The 17,470-nt window shown below is 47.1% G+C and overlaps 1 long non-coding RNA gene across 1 annotated transcript; it reads left to right on the top strand.

Moving 5' to 3' along the window:
* The first annotated feature begins 668 nt into the window (after nt 1-668).
* LOC309851548 lies at nt 669-10,815 on the top strand. Its single transcript, XR_014304827.1, has 3 exons — nt 669-1,415; nt 6,053-6,140; nt 9,994-10,815. It is a non-coding gene; the product is annotated as an uncharacterized lncRNA (long non-coding RNA).
* Nucleotides 10,816-17,470: the final 6,655 nt, after the last annotated feature.

The raw sequence follows: 17,470 nt of genomic DNA, 5'->3' as shown, positions 1-17,470 counted from the left end.
AATTCCGCATTCCCTATTTTGATTTTTCTCTACAGGGAATGACCTTTATTTTAGGCCCTACACTGTTTACTCAGTTTCTGTGATGGATGTTTCCGAAGGTTGAATAGGTTTCAGGATAAATTTGTTCTAGAGGCTCACGTTGTCCAGCTGGGCAATGACCTCCACTGAGGCCCTTGGGGCCTTCGCCCTTTGGTGCCTTCTCTGAGCATCCACCCCTTCCCCTGGCACTCTGCTCCCTGAGGCCATGCTGCCTAGCCCAGATGGCCATGGCCATGGCCACGAAAGAGGGAAGCTGCAGGTGCACGAGCGAGGCTGGGAGCTTGGAGCGGGAGCTATGGTGGGTCTGGGCGACCGGAAGGCTGTACGCAGCAGCTGCAGCCCTGGTCGGGATGGGCGATGGCCGATTCCGGGGGCTGTGGTTGGGTCTGAGACGCCGGAGGGGTCTGCCCAACAAGGGAGCAGCGGAGGGCGGGGGAAGAAGCGCCCAGAGGGAGGAGCTGAGATGCTACGACCCCTCTCCGCGCAGACACCGGGTCCCGCTCGGCTCCACCCCTGGGCTTTTATCCCGCCACCCAGCCAATCGAGGCTAAGGTTGCGCGAACGTCACAGCGGGCGTCTGTGACGTAGAGCGGTCCACTAGCCACGTGACTCCGCCCCCGGAAGTTCCCCATAAAATTCCTCCGCCTGACTCCAGGTCCCAGAGCTACAGGGCTTCCACCGTCCTCTTCCGCCCGTTCTTCCTTGGTTCAGAAGCAGCTGTCGATCGCCGGCCAGTCGTTAGGCCACCACAGGGAGGAAAGTTCCTCAAGCCCGGTTTACCAGCGTTGATCTGCCTGCCACGGGCCTGCTGCTTCCACGAGGCCCAGGGCGCAGGTTGAACCGGAACCCGGGCGCTGACGGGAATCCGCTAATCCCGGTGCGGGGTGGGGACCTCCGTGACCGCCTCGCGGGGCTCTGGCCACGCCCTTTCCTAAGCCCCGCCCAAGGCTGGCGGGGCGGTTTCCATGGTGACAGTACACAAAACTCCGCGCTGCGGTGGCCCCCCACAGCCGTGCTCCCCAAACCCTCGCTCCTGCAAATAAGGCGACCGAGAATGACAGCGCAAATGTAATGAACTGAAACGCGGAGAAATGGGGGCCCAAGTGGGGGCCAGGCCCTGGGAGGGGCAGCCTGGGGGGCCAGGACCTGCAGCCCTCAGAAGAGGCAGCCCCACCTGCAGAACCAGGGACTGAGCTCTGAGGGAGCAGCGGTGCAGGTGGAGGCCGACGGGACGGGAGCCCGGGCGGCAGAGCTGGGAGAAGACACCAGGAACAAGAAGGGCTCGTTCAAGCGAGACCTTGTGTTTCCCTAGAAAGGAGCAGGCCGCTTGCAAAGGAGGGGAATCTCCAGACTAGGAGTATGAGCCCTGTGCACCAGTAAGCAGGCGTGCTGACGTGGGGGAGTAGGGAGGAGCGGATAGACTCTGGTTTTCTACATCCACATAGTTTAGAAGGCTAAACAGTTCTAGAATTCTGTATTAAGAAAACAGCCTCCCTCCATACCGCTCAGTCCATTTCCTTTTGTGTGAAGCCATTTCCATGGGGTTGGCAGCCCACGTTTATTTCACCTGTTGTCTTGCCTTCTGCCTGAGCCCTGGGATCTGAGCATTTGTCCCCTGTCCACAGGCACGATGGCTTCCGCAAGTTAAATATTTTGATGCCAAGTTTTTTTGTTTAAGATTTTATTTATTCATTTGATAGAGATCTCAAGTAGGCAGAGAGAGAAGGGGAGGCAGGCTCCCTGCTGAGCAGAGAGCCAGATGCAGGGCTCGATATCAGGACCGTGGGATCATGACCCGAGCGGAAGGCAGAGACTATCCCACTGAGCCACACAGGCACCCCTGATGCCAAGTTTTGATCATAGTTTTCATTCACTCTAATACTGTCTTCATGAGAGTTCTAGACAAACTTTGTTTTTAGTCAAGTTTCTTTGTGTACACCTTGTGGTGATTTCTTTTAAACAATTCTTTTGTATTAGGTAAATTCTACTGAAAGGGCTTCTTTGCCTGAGATTTTTTTTTTTTTTTTCCTGCTCATTAGAAAAAGAAAGAGCTGACACATTACAGCTATACTGTCTTACAGGATAGCCACTGGCTACTACATTGTGGTTGTAAATAGTATTGACATCTTTTTTTTTTTTTAAATAATATTCTTTTTTTTTTAAAGATTTTATTTATTTATTTGACAGAGATCACAAGTAGGCAGAGAGGCAGGCAGAGAGAGAGAGAGAGAGAGGGAAGCAGGCTCCCTGTGGAGCAGAGAGCCCGATGGGGGACTCGATCCCAGGACCTGAGATCATGACCTGAGCTGAAGGCATCGGCTTAACCCACTGAGCCACCCAGGCACCCCAGTATTGACATCTTGACAAGATCGTTTTTCAGTCCCATGAAGGGGAGTTGTCTTTCCATTTTTGTTTGTCCTTTTTTAAAAATTTTATTACAAAAATAAAGATTTTATTTATTTGAGAGAGTGAGGGGAGGGGCAAAAGGGAACGGAGAAGGTCAGACTCCCAGCTTAGTGACAGCCTGACCTGGGGCTCAATCTCAGGACCTGGAGTTTATGACCTGAGCCCAAACCAAGAGTCAGATGCTTAATCAGCTGAGCCACCCAGGTGCCCCTTGTGCATCTTTCATTTCAACAGTGTGTCATAGCTTTCAGTGTACACGTCTTTTGTCTTCTTGGTTTAGTTTATATGTAAACATTTTATTTTTGGTGCTCTTTTTTATAAAGCTTTATTTTGAGAGAGCACAAGAAGGGGGAGTGGGAGAGGGAGAAGCAGGCTCCCCAGAGCAAGGAGTCCGATGTGGGACTCCATAACCCCATGATCATGACCTGAACCAAAGGCAGCCACTTAACTGACTGAGCCACCCACGTGCCCCTCTTTTTCTGATTTCTTAAGTTGTAAAGTTAGGTTGTTAATTCAAAATTTTTCGTCTTTTGTGAGAGAAACATTTGTAGCTCTAAGTTTACCCCTTAGCACTATTTTCACTGCATCCTGTAAGTTTTGTATGATGTGTTTTCATTTTATCGGCATTGAGATTTTTCTAATTTCCCTTACAATTTCTTGTTTGAGCCATTGGTTGTTTAAGAGCATGTTTATATTTTCCGCAATTGATGAATTGTGACACACAGCTTTCTTTACCTTTGATTATTATCTTCATCCTGCTTTATTCAGAGAAGACATGTTGTATGATATATTTTAAAACCTTTCGGGAGGGGTGCCTGGGTGGCTCAGTGGGTTAAGCCTCTGCCTTCGGCTCAGGTCATGGTCTCAGGGTCCTAGGATCGAGCCCCTCATCGGGTTCTCTGCCCAACAGGGATCCTGCTTCCCCCTCCCCTTCTGCCTACCTCTCTGTCTACTTGTGATCTCTCTTTCTGTCAAATAAATAAGATCTTTTTTTAAAAAAACTAAAACCTATTGAGACTTAATCTGTGGCTTAACATGGCCAGTCCTGGAGAGCATCATGTGAGCACTTGAGACAACTGGGTGGTGCTGCTGTTGGCTGTGGTGTTCTACTTAGCTCTTTGAGATAGGTTTGACTTACTGTGTTACATTCTCTATCTCCTTACTTACCTTCCAGGAGAGAATCAGTGTCCTGGTCTTTTCCAGATTCTAGAGGCCTCTGCATTACTGGGGTTGTGGTTCCTCATATCACTCCATTCTTCCTGTTTTGGGGTCCTACCTACTAGATGGTGTGTCTCCACCCAGATAATCCCCAATAATTTCCCCTTTTCACAACCCCCCCGTTTTTTTTTTTTAAGATTATTTATTTATTTATTTGACAGACAGAGATCACAAGTAGGCATAGAGGCAGGCAGAGAAAGAGGAGGAAGCAGGCTCCCTGCTGAGCAGAGAGCCCGACTCAGGGCTGGATCCCAGGATCATGACCTGAGCTGAAGGCAGAGGCTTTAACCCACTGAGCCACCCAGGCACCCCACCCTTTTCAAGACCCTTAACTGAATCACACCTACAATGTGGGGTGACATATTCACAGGTCGCGAGGATTAGATGGGGATATATTTGGATGGCCATTATTACCACATGGGTTAGAAAGTCTCCTGACATTCTCAAGCTCTGCTCCGATCATTTTTGTATGTCTGTGAATCTTGCTTATTTCCTGAGAGATTGTATTTCTGTATTTAGACTCTCAAAGAACTGTGCTCTGTTTTAAGCTATCCTATTATCAACAATATATTTTCTTGAGTAATATGTTCAGTGATGACAGGAATCCTCCACTTGTTTTTTTTTTTTTTTAAAGATTTTTTTGTTTATTTATTTGACAGAGAGAGATCACAAGTAGATAGAGAGGCAGGCAGAAAGAGAGAGAGGGAAGCAGGCTCCCCGCGGAGCAGAGAGCCCAATGCGGGACTCGATCCTAGGACCCTGAGATCATGACCTGAGCCGAAGGCAGCGGCTTAACCCACTGAGCCACCCAGGCGCCCCGTGGAATCCTCCACTTGTATCTTTTTGCAGTGAGGGTGATGGGGAGTGGAGGGAGAAGCTAGGAAGACATGTCCCTTCCCTATCTTAGTCCCTGTCCAACCAACTTTGATACATTTCTGGTTTTTCTGACAATGAATTCTATGGCGGAAGGATGCTCTTGACCTTGTGAAATGGACGCATTTGCACGATGTGCTTTGATATTTTTATGGAATTCTTATCACATGTTTGGTACAGTATAAGTGCTTGATTTGAAGGATCTCATTTAATTTACTTGATTTTCCCTTGCAAAAGCCCTATCAGCCTGCAACAGTTGGATATAGACAGTGTATCAGTTTTCTAGGGCTGCCATAACAAAGTACCACAGTGGATGGTTTGAACAGAAATGCATTTCCTTGCCATTCTGGAAGGTAAATGCCCAAGGTTAAGGTGTCAGCAGGATTGATTTCGGGGGAAGGGGGCTTCTCTCCTTGGCTGGTAGAGGGCCACCTTCTTCTGTGTCTTCACATCCTCTGTATATGCTACTTAATCTCCTCTTCTTATAAGAATATCAGTCACACCTTTAAAAAAGGGTGGGGAGGCACCTGGGTGGCTCAGTGGGTTAAGCCTCTACCTTCAGCTCTGGTTGTGATCCCAGGGTCCTGGGTCTCTGCTCAGTGGAGAGCCTGCTTCCCCGGCTTTCTCTGCCTACTTATGATCTCTCTGTCAAATAAATAAAAATAAAAAAATCTTGGGGCGTGTGGGTGCTCAGTGGGTTAAGCCTCTGCCTTCCGCTCAGGTCATGATCCTGGGGTCCTGGGATGGAGCCTCCATCGGGCTCTCTGCTTGGCAGGGGGCCTGCTTCTCCCTCTCTCTCTGCCTGCCTCTCTGCCTCCTTCTGATTTCTGTCTGTCAAATAAATAAATAAAATCTTTTTAAAAAATCTTAAAAAAAAATAGCAGTCACATTGGATTCGAGCCTGCCCATATGATCACTTTAACATAATTACGTCTCCCAATATACTTGGTTAGGACTCCAACATATGGATTTTTAGAGGGACATAATTCAGCCAATAACATATAGTCATAGAGTAAAATGTCCTTTTTTTTTTTTTTAAGATTTTATTTATTTATTTGACAGAGAGAGATCACAAGTAGAGAGGCAGGCAGAGAAAGAGAGAGGGAAGCAGGCTCCCTGCTGAGCAGAGAGCCCGATGCGGGCCTCGATTCCAGGACCCTGAGATCGTAACCTGAGCTGAAGGCAGTGGCTTAACCCACTGAGCCGCCCAGGCGCCCTAAAATGTCCTTTTTTAAAAAGTTAATTTAAATTCAATTAAAATAGAGTGTATTATTAGTTTCAAAGGTAGAGTTCAGTGACTCGTCAGTGATATAGAACACCCAGTGCTCATTACATCACGTGCCCTCCTTAATGCCCATCACCCAGTTACCCCATCCCCCTACCCATCTCCCCTCCAGCAACCCTCAGTTTGTTTCCTATAGTTGAGAGTCTCTTATGGTTTGTCTCCCTGATTTCTTCTTGTTTTATTTCCCCTGCCTTCCCCATGATCCTCTGTTATGTTTCTTAAATTCCACAGATGGGTGAAGTCATATAATTATCTTTCTCTGATTGACTTATTTCACTTGGCCTAATACCCTCTAGTTCCATCTACGTCATTGCAAATGGTAAGATTTCATTTTTTGATGGCTGCATAGTATTCCATTGTGTGTATAGACCGCATCTTCCTTATTCATTCATCTGTAGTAAAATGTCTTTTAGATACCAGGGGTGGGATTTGAACTCAAATCCATCTGTCTATAAGTCAAGAGCTGCTCTTAACTCATTGGCTTACTTCTACTTTGAATTATTCATTCTTTTTATTAAGTTTCTTTATCATGTGAAAAGGAATCCCCTTTTCCCCTGGGCACTCTTCTGTAAGAGTTAACTTAAACAAAAGATACCAACCCAAAAATGGATTATTTGTTAAACCTGATGCTTGTGTTAACTTCACAATATATCCTAGGGTTGGTATTCACATAATTATCGGGATCTTCAAGCCAGTGGCCCAAACAGGGCACACCGGAGTAGAATTTGCTGAACGCATTCCCACTTCTCAATACGAAAAGGATCACCACACATCCTCTCTATGAAAGCTAGAGACCAAATCAAGAACAAAACAATATGGCAACATTTTCTTGGCCTCAGAAATGTTACCCACACCAGATTATATTGGGAAGGATGAGGCTGATAAAACTGGTTGTGTGTGCGGTGTGATGGGATGGTTGAAATAGGACAAAATGCATGTATGTCATTTAGAAATGTGCAGATGTGAGCCCAGAAGAAATCTGTGAAAAAAGTTGGGTGTGGGTAACACTGGGGGGAGGAGGGAAGAGGGGAAGAGGGTAGACACAGTTTGTCACGGAAACATTATAAATTAATTTGCTTTTTATACTTTGCATCAAAAATTTGGTAGTCTGCCAGAGGGATTGATCCCTCTGGATGAAAAAAATAAAGACTAAAAAGGGTCGGAGTGCCTGGGTGGTTCAGTCGTTAAGCATCTGCCTTCGGCTCAGGTCATGATCCCAAGTCCTGGGATTGAGCCCTGCATCGGGCTCCCTGCTCTGCATCTCCCACTCCCCCTGCTTGTGTTCCCTGTCTTGCTGTCTCTCTCTTTGTCAAATGAATAAATAAAATCTTTTTTAAAAGAATATAAAGGATCTTACAGAGCAGCTTGTTGATTAGTGATAATGATTTGCATCTGAATGATCACTGAAGGAAACTTATCTTTATCCCTTGCAAACATAGGAAGTCAGAAAAGAGCCCCAATTAATAAATGTTTCTCATTGTTCTTCCCCAATGACTGTTCATTTTTAATCTGATGGGAGTAGAGATAAAATTAGAGATAAATGTATACATGAGCACAGACAAAAAGCACATATAAAGCAGTACAGAAAGGTGCTAGGAATAAAATATAAAGCATGGATTCATTGTTGAACTCAATGTAGTATAAATAATAAACCACAGCAAATATTAACAGTATTGTATTTTTACCGAATAATTCAACTTTATCTTCAGTGATTTTCCCCATTTCCCATTGTTAATATCTGCCTTGTGTGCTTTAGTATGCTTGCACACTTATTTCATATATATTTTTAGATTTTATTTATTTGAGAAAGAGAGAACAGGAGCAGGGGGAGGGGCAGAGAGAGAGGGAGAAGCAGACTCCCCGCTGACAGGGAGCCCAACACGGGGCTCGATTCCAGGACCCTGAGTTCATGACCTGAGCCGAAGGCAGAGGCTTAACCCGATGAGCCACCCAGGCGCTCATATTTTCTCATATTTTTGATCCATCCATTCTAAGGTTTCTTCTCCCCATGCCGTACGTGATTGTTCCTCTTTTGAGGAAGTTGTTCTGGTCTTTGCCCATCTTTCCTCCCTCACCCTGGGGGATCAATCCCTCTGGCAGACTATCAAGAGGGGATGGTAGCCAGACCCTGCTTTATGTCCAGCGATGGGGAGTGAAGGAATCAGAGCTTTGGGGCTGAGAGCGCACAGCACAACAAGCCTGGCTGTGGTCACGCACATGTGGAGACTTAGACTCCAAGAAACTCTTCAGGTCAGGGCTTCACCTTCAAGCATCCAAGAAGGGCAGCCCTGGGATTGCACTGGAAGCCACTGGTCCTGGAGGCCTGAAGAACAGAAGGGAGTCGTGATTGGGCATGTCAGTTCCTCCCTCTAGTCCCCAGATCCTCACCCAGCAGTGTGTTTGGGCTGCTCGGATTGTCATCTCTGAAAACTCCCACACCAGCAGCCCAGAGCTTTACTACGGATTCCTGCTGTTAGGGTGAGGGACAAACAGTGACTCTCGAGGGCCGTGGCTGAGGAAAGCCCAGGGCACAGCTGAGAACACTACTTGTTCTTCTTATAATTGGAGTCTCCTTGTGCCCCAGGCTGTAGACACCCCACTTCCAACTCCATAAACACACAAACATGCATACACCACTGGCCAAACCTTCCCTCCTTCCAGAGATTTCTCACAACATGGGTCTGGTGGTTCCTGGTTCCATGTTTTCTACTAGAGTTTTCCTTTTAAGATTTTATTTGACAGAGAGATCACAAGTAGGCAGAGAGGCAGGCAAAGAGAGAGGAAGGGAAGCAGGCTCCCTGCTGAGCAGAGAGCCCGACATGGGGCTCCATCCCAGGACCCCGAGATCATGACCTGAGCCTAAGGCAGAGTCCTTAACCCACTGAGCCACCCAGGCGCCCCTCTACTAGAGTTTTTATCAGACAGATTTTTGGGACAGAGCCAGCCACCTCTGCTGTTCCTCGGTATAGCAGGAACCAGACCTCCTCTTTGTGTTTTCAATTCGATTTAACAAAACGCATATTTCCACAACGCTGATGAGTGCTGGGAACTCTGTGGCCTTTTCTTTACTCCAAATCTCAGCCTTCAGGCCATCTGATGACCCATGACCAAGCCTGCCCCCAGAATCCATCTTCTCAACCCACCTGATGGCATACCTCCCAGGTACAAGTAGCTTCCAAGGTCCTGTTCAGTCCAAGGCTTAAACACGTTTATAGGGCTTGATTTCTCTGCTTGCTTTTTTGTGGTCATTGCCTGGTCTCTTCATCCTGACCCAGCTTTACTGCCACCGCTCCCCAACACTTCTCTTCCCCTTCCATGCCAGCCAGTCTGTGTACCTCCACTAAATCTCCCTGTTTCCTGGCTTTCTAGCCTCAACTGAAATTCTGCCTTCCTCCAGCTTTTGATTTTGCAAACTGTCCTTCACTCAAAATCAACTTAGGGTGAGTTTTCCTTGATTAACTCTAGACCATTAAAATAATTTTACGACTTTCTGATTTTATGGGGATGAAGACAGGCTTTTAGAAAATTTCTGGGGACACCTGGGTAGCTTAGTGGGTTAAGCCTCTGCCTTTGGCTCAGGTCATGATCTCAGGGTCCTGGGATTAAGCCCCAAATCAGGCTTTCTGCTCAGCAGGGAGCCTGCTGCCTCCCCTCTCTCTGCCTGCTTGTGATCTCTGTGTGTGTCAAATAAATAAATAAATAAAATCTTAAAAAAAAAAAAAGAAAGAAAAGATAATTTCTGGAGGTGATTAAGAGTCCAACTCTTGGTTTCAGCTCAGGTCCTGATCTCAGGGTCATGGGATCAAGCCTTGCGTCAGGCACTGTGCTCAGGACGAAGTCTGCTTGTCCCTCCCCCTGCTTGTGCTCCGTGTCTTGCTTTTTCTCCATCTATCTCTAAAGTGAATAAATAAAATCTTTTTTTTTTTTTAAGATTTTATTTACTTGACAGATCACAAGCAGGCAAAGAGGCAGGCAGAGAGAGAGAGAAAAGGAAGCAGGCTTCCTGCCAAGCAGAGAGCCCAATGCGGGGCTTGATCCCAGGACCCTGGGATCATGACCTGAGCTGAAGGCAGAGGCTTTAACCCACTGAGCCACCCAGGCACCCCTAGAATAAGTTTCTATAAACAAAGTTTACTGTGGTTCTTAAATCCTATATGACTTTTCTTTCTCAGGTCACAGGCTGAGCTACATTCCCTTGGGTCCCCTCTCCTGCTGATGTCCCAGTAACGTCTTGTCTGCCTGAGTCCATCTTCAGGGCTGGGCGCTGTGGGATTCTGACCACCAGTCAGTGCTCAGGTCAGGGCTGGGGGGTGGGGGGGGGGGTCTGGGTGGGGGGAAGCTTCCAAGAGATGGATGCGGCCAGGGAGGGAAGGACTGGGGAGGCAGGCAGGACTAGCCACTGAGACCTCCAGGAGAGGCATAATGTCAGGCATCCAAGGATTCAGCCCCTGCAAGAGTGAAGAATGAGGAGGAATAATGCAAGGACAAGAAGGGAGACTGAGGAAGGCATTGCTGCACACGTCTTTCCCTGGAATCCGTCCCTTTTCCACTTCTGAAATTCTATTTCTCCTTCAGCCACAGCTCACACACCATCTCCCTGAGGAGGCCACCCCTATTGGTATGGTTGACATTCTGTCCCCTGTGCCTTTGCCTACACCTTCTCTTGTCCCTGCCATGTTAGCTGCACTGTTACAGACTTTCAGTTTGTCTTGAGCAGTCAATAATCGCTCTTGGACAAGAACAGTGCGGTGAGGTATTTTTGTCTGTTTGTTTCTGTGACTCTTATATGATATATTGCACACAAAAAGTCATTCATAAATGTTGATCGAAAATCTCGAGAATTTGTCACAAGAGAGAAGTTCATGTGCAGAGTGGGCTTGTCATTCATTCAGCTGTTCCGTATTCATCATCTATTATGACCCGGAACAGACCCTGGGATGGGTATGGACACCACTATCCTAAACAAGACAAATAAAAACTTTCATCCTCATGAATCATTTTACCGGTACGTGCTTTCCCCAAGTGTGCGGTGATGAGGGAGGGAAAGTTCCCAAAAAGGAACAGGGTAGGACCTTCTTCATGACAAGGTCATGTCTTAACATTAAGACTTCAGAGTTGGGGGGCGCCTGGGTGGCTCAGTGGGTTAAGCTGCTGCCTTCGGCTCAGGTCATGATCTCAGGGTCCTGGGATCGAGTCCCGCATCGGGCTCTCTGCTCAGCAGGGAGCCTGCTTCCTTCTCTCTCTCTCTCTGCCTGCCTCTCAGTGTACTTGTAATTTCTCTCTGTCAAATAAATAAATAAAATCTTTAAAAAAAAAAAAAAAAGACTTCAGAGTTGGGGGGCGCCTGGGTGGCTCAGTGGGTTAAGCCGCTGCCTTCGCTCAGGTCATGATCTCAGGGTCCTGGGATCGAGTCCCGCATTGGGCTTTCTGCTCAGCAGGGAGCCTGCTTCCCCCCCTCTCTCTCTCTCTCTGCCTGCCTCTCGGTCTGCTTGTGATCTCTCTCTGTCAAATAAATAAATAAAATCTTAAAAAAAAAAAAAAAAAAAAGACTTCAGAGTTGGGTTGTTACCGCACTAGCCACCAGGGGGCACTCCAGGCACAGAAGAAAGAAGTCCTATGCCGTTACTGCAGACCCTGAACTGGGGACCCATTGGCATAGAGTTGCCCCAAATCTCAGGCAGGGAAGTCTGCAGTTTCCTGCATTTCCCTTGAGTGAGCCCAGGCAAGGAAGCCACCAAATAAAGTTCTAAGGGTACGAAAGATTTTATGCCCTTGGGCTGGTGCAGGATTTGTAACAGGGAGCAGACATTCGACGCACAACCACACTTTTCTGTTCCCAAATCCTGAACCATAGTCGGATCTTGGACGACCATGCCTAGTGCCACAGGTTCTCTATCTGTAGAGTGGAAATTTTGGATGGATGGTGTGTGACGTCACAGCTGGCTCAGACTTTCTGGAGTGCACAGATTTGCTGGCGGGAGGGGGAAGCTTCTGTCATCATCCGAGTTTGCAGATTTTCCTGGGTTGCCGAGAGGACCGAAATCAGACAAAGGAATGAACCCTGTCTCCATGCATTGCTAGGCTTAATAACCACAACCATTCCAAAGCTTCCACGGGGACCTAGGTGGGTGGAGTCCTGGTGCCCACCCTGGCCAGTCCTGCTGGGGGCATCAGGCGTGGCACCCCAGCCTGGGAGGAGCCCGTCAGGGATTTGCTCACTTCAGTATGGAGTTGTTTGGGTTTGTGGTTTTAATTAAGGCATTAAGAAGTTTGTCTTTTGCTGGGGAAAAAAAAAAAAAAAGTGCCATCATTTTCTTCCAAACCCTCCAGTCCATTCCCTAAATCAGTCTCCGATCAAGTGACTGTTTTCTGGAAAGCTGCAAACGGTTCCAGACAGATCTCTGCAGATTCTCTTTGAAATTCTTTGACTTGTCTGGTCATTGGAACTGAAGTCCTGGGGAGGCACAGGAGAGACGAGGGGCGTCTGCGTGAGATGCTGCTAGAAGTTAATGGGCTTGTTGGCTGTGCTCCCCAGTACCCTGCCCCATTTGGGTGATTTTTTTTTTTTTCCTGCTGGGGTCCCTGCAACATGATTTGCCAAAGTAGCAGCTTTGTGTCTCCCTCACCCTAAGAGTGTCTCTGCAGATTCCCAAGGGGGAGGAGGGACAGGGCAGGGACACCCAGGATGGAAAGGGCTCCCCAGTCTCCTGGGTCCAGTTAGAAATATTCAGCTGGCATCTGTATGAGTCTCACAAAGATTGGGTCATGCAAATACTTAATAACAGGAATTAGCTGAGAAGGTGCACACACAACATACACACAGACACTGGTACATACACACACACACACACACACACACACACACACACACACACTGCTGCTTCTCCCTGAAGCCCCAGGTACAGCCCCGGGGCAAGAACCCAGCTCTTTTTTTTTTTTTTTTTAAGATTTTATTTGACAGACAGAGATCACAAGTAGGCAGAGAGGCAGGCAGAGAGAGAGGGGGAAGCAGGCTCCATGCTGAGCAGAGAGCCTGATGTGGGGCTCGATCCCAGGACCCCGGGACTATGACCTGAACCGAAGGCAGAGGTTTTAACCCACTGAGCCACCCAGGCGCCCCAGGAACCCAGCTCTTGAGTATGTCCCAGGAGTCTCGTGGGTCCAACAGTTAGTGGGATGGACCAAAACTCTGGGAGAATTTCCCAAGAAGGCTGTACTGTCAGCCCAGGCATCCCGACCTTTTCCTGACAGTATTGTGTCTTAAATTTTCTGTATTTTATGATACTTTGACATCCTGTTGGCCTTGTGGACCTGGAAGGGACCACCGCTAGAGTCGGCTAATTCCTAGAAAGAGTAAATGATGGGCCTTTAAGCACACCTTTGATCTGCAAAGCAAACCCCAGCACCTCTTGTGCCAAGCTCTGGCAGTGTGGGACACTATCCCCTTGCCTTACATCACCCCAGGTCCATGCATCAGACAACCCGGGACAGTCCCCACACCCCAGAGCCACTGCAGGTATTGGAACTAGCCAATCCCAAGCCTGTATTCCCTATTTCACCCAATCCTTCCAGCAAAAACTAAAGGCGTCTGTCCACACTGTCTCCCTTGCTCCTTTTGCCTCCTGACTGGCCTGGGTGCCTCCCCACGTGGCCTGTGTGGCATGGCCCCCTCCTCTTGAGGACTGTAACTAAACTGTCTTTCAATAGCAGTCATCATTTTTGTTTTAGAGTTTATTTATTCATTTGAGAGAGAGACGAAGAGAGCACAAGCGGGGGGAGGGGCAGAGGGAGATGCAGACTCGCCGCTGAACTGGGAGCCCAACATGGGCCTCGATCCCAGCACCTGGAGATCATAACCTGAGCTGAGGGCAGACAGTCGACCATCTGAGCCACCCAGGCGCCCGCACAGAGCAATCATCTTTCAATCCACTGGCCTCACCATTCCTGAATCAAACCAACATCTCGGATACATTTTAAAACACTGACCGTCATGGGAGTCGGGCCCTGGGACTGAAAGGTGAAGAGAAATGGAGTGAGTAATGTCCAGGGGTTCTAAAATGAAGCTTGAGGCCATTAATGGGATAGGCTTTATGCTCTCACCAGTGGAACCATGAACTTTGGAATTGAGCCAGACTGAAAACGTTCCAAGGACTCAGCATAACCACCTGTGACTCCCTATAGTAAGAGACTCTGGATACTGATTTCATAGGAACCAACTATATTCAGCAAAGATTAGCTTTCTTCCGCCAACACCAGTCAAAAGTTCTCTGCAAACAACATATGCAAGCGTTCCCTTTTGGCTCTAAAAACTTGACCTTTGCTTTCTAATGGGACTCTATTTGGGTAGCGACCCCTGTCTGTGTACCCCAAATAGCAATTATTCCATCCCATTTAAATGTTCTTGCTTAATCATTGCCTCCTATTAATTTTAGGTTGACAGGGAAAATGTGCAGGGTCACCTCTGGAATTACATGGAGGGGTGACTCTGGGGTCTCAAGTGACTGGAGAAAGGGGAAAGGACACCCCAGTCTTCACTTAAAAAAAAAATTATTTATTTGACACAGAGAGATATCACAAGGAGGCAGAGAGGCAGGCAGAAAGAGAGGGAGAAAGGGGGAAGCAGGCTCCCTGCTGAGCAGAGAGCCTGATGCAGGGCTCGATCCCAGGACCCCGAGACCACGACCTGAGCCTAAGGCAGAGGCTCAACCCATTGAGCCACCCAGGCACCCCCCTCCCCAGTCTTCACTTTAACCATCGCTGATTAATAGGGTGTAGTTGTTGGACTCATGGACTGTCAGGCCTAGAATGAGCCCCAGAATGGAGCCAATTCCTACTGGCACAGGATGACGCTGGGAGGGAAGGGACATGCACACAGTGAATCAGAAATTTGATCTCACTCTTTGTCACCTTCTCATAGCCTGAGCCCAGGCTAAAGGTGAAACAGGAAAACCGGTCCCCTTTTGCCACCCCCAGAAGCTTGGGAGCTAATCTCAAGGTTGTAAATGGTTATAGGAAACCTGAGATGATGAGGTAAGGAGGTTCAATAACCCTAACTCTGTCCAAACAGTGCCAGGAGGACCACTGATGTCAGAGACAGCTTTCCTGGATGCTCCCAGCCTTGTTATGTGATCCTGGGTCAGGTTTTCCACGGGCCCTGGCCTCCAAATGCTATGAGAACTCCACCAAAAGACATGTGCCAGGATATCCAAGGCAGCTTTATTCATATCCAAGGCAGATTTCCAGCAATAGGAGAATGGAATATGGCTCAGCAGTAAAAAGGACAGGCTTCTGACACAGACAACAAACAGCGTGGTCAAGAGAAGGCAGCCTTACCCAACACAACACATATGGTATGATTCCACAAATACGAGGTTCTAGAACAGGCAGAACTTATGCACTGTGGGAGATAATCCTAACAGTGATGGTCTTTGTAGACTCAGAGGCCTTAACTGATCAGAGGCGAGCCCCGGAACACGAGGATGGATAGGGCCATCCAAAGGACACGCAGCTCGTTAAGTGTGCCTGCTTGGGGAATGATTAATATCCCAGGAGGGGAAAGGCTTTGTACTGACTGCCGTCTCATGAATAAGCCATTATCACGGACACAGGTTCATCACTGGGATGGAGAAAATACCATACAGGAAACGAGTAGCCAGCAGGACTCTCTTTTGCAGATGTTGAACTTCTGATATGTTCATTGCAGCTCTTGAGTTTCCGAGAATCAGTTATTCCAGTCCAAGTTCAAGACTGAATGCAGGAGAAAACCAAAGTCTCAGTGCAGAAACAGGCACTCCACCTTTTTGTTTTATTCAGACCCTCAACTGGTTGGATGAGGCCCACCCACACTGGGGAGGGCAATCTGCTTTACTCAGTCTACCAACTCAGATTTCATCTCATTCAGAAACCCCTACATAGAGAGGCCCAAAAGAATGCTTAGCCAGGTATCTGGGCCCACTGGGGCCTCGTTAATTGACACATAAAATTAAACATAAACAAATAAGACTTTTTCTTTAGGGAAATCTGTTTATATCAAATGAAAAATATTTTTGCCACTAGAATCAATACATTTATTGTGTATTTAGGTAGCTCTTCTGGAGAAAAATTACTACAAAGAAGCAGGTAAGGATTATTATGTTTATTGGTTCATAACAGCAAAAGCAGAAGAAATACTCTATATGCCCACCAACAGGGAACATTTAAATAAATTACTGCCATTCATTACATTATGTGGCTTTATAGCCCATGAAAATTAAAAGTGATGGCATTGATATATACTTAGTTACCTGAGTAGATTTCTCTTTTTTTTTTAAGATTTTTTTTTTTAAATTTGTTTGACAGACAGAGATCACAAGTAGGCAGAGAAGAAGCAGGCAGAGAAAGAGGAGGAAGCAGGCTGCCCGCTGAGCAGAAAGCCTGATTTGGGACTCGATCCCAGGATCCTGGGATGATGACCTGAGCCGAAGGCAGAGGCTTTAACCCACTGAGCCACCCAGGTGCCCTCACCTGAGTAGATTTCTAAAGTTTAACACGCCTTAAAAAACAAGTTGAAGGGGGCACTTGGGTGGCTAAGTCGTTAAGCATTTGCCTTTGGCTCCTGGGATTGAGCCCCGAATCTGACTCCCTGCTCCGCGGGAAGCCTGCTTCTTCCTCTCCCCACCCCCACAACTTGTGTTCCCTCTCTCTCTGTGTCTCTCTCTGTCAAATAAATCTTTTAAAAAAAGAAAGTATATACTGCCCCCAATCCTTAAAAAAAAAAAAAAAGTTGAAGAACTATGCATACAATACAATCTTTTAAACTGTATTTGTGCAAGATTTTCAAAGGTATATAAAAAAAGTTCACTCTATATATTTCTATTTATCTGTGTCTTTACAAGTCTTCTGTCTAATCAGTGTGATATGAGAGCACCCGAACCTACTGCCATCTCATGGCTTATGATGGCATTGGGGATAGAAGTTGTGGCTCTGAGAGGGAAGCTATACCCTATATTAGTTTCCTTGGGCTGCTGTAACAAAGAGCCACTGACTGGGAGGCTTAAAATGACAGCAATTTATTCTCTCACAGTTCTAGAAGCCAGAAGTCTAAAATCAAGATGGTGGCAGGGTTGGCTCCTTCTGGGGTCTCTGAGGAAACATCTCTTCTATATCTCTTCAAGCCTCTGGTGGTTACTGGAGATCTCTGGGGTTCCTTGGCTTATTGACATAATCCTTCCAATCTCTGCCTCTGTCTTCACAAAGCATTCTCCCTGCGCGTGTCTGTCTCAAATATCCCTCTTCTTTCTCTTATGAGGACATCAGCCAGCAGATTTATGGCCCACTTTAAATCTAGGATAATCTCCTATTATGATCCCTGACTTGGTTACATCTGCAATGATCCTGTTATTTCCAAATAAGGTCACATCTGAGGTTCCTGGTGGCCAGGACTCTTTGGGTGACACTGTTCAACCCAACATAGACCTATCTTTTGTTTGCCAAAGTTTGGGTCACTGATTGCTGTTCTGCTACACACTAAGACTTGGACATTGGGCATATCCCATAGCCTTGCTTATCTTTAGTTTCCTCACTACTTAAAGGAGGTTTGTTTGGTTTGCCTCACTCCTTTAGGCTTGCATTCAGTGTGTTTGTATTGATTTGGTTCCATACATTGGGGAA

The sequence above is a fragment of the Mustela nivalis genome, assembly GCF_964662115.1.
Source record: "Mustela nivalis genome assembly, chromosome: 17".
NCBI classification, from domain to species: domain Eukaryota; kingdom Metazoa; phylum Chordata; class Mammalia; order Carnivora; family Mustelidae; genus Mustela; species Mustela nivalis.
This window is presented reverse-complemented; position numbering and strand designations above follow the sequence as displayed.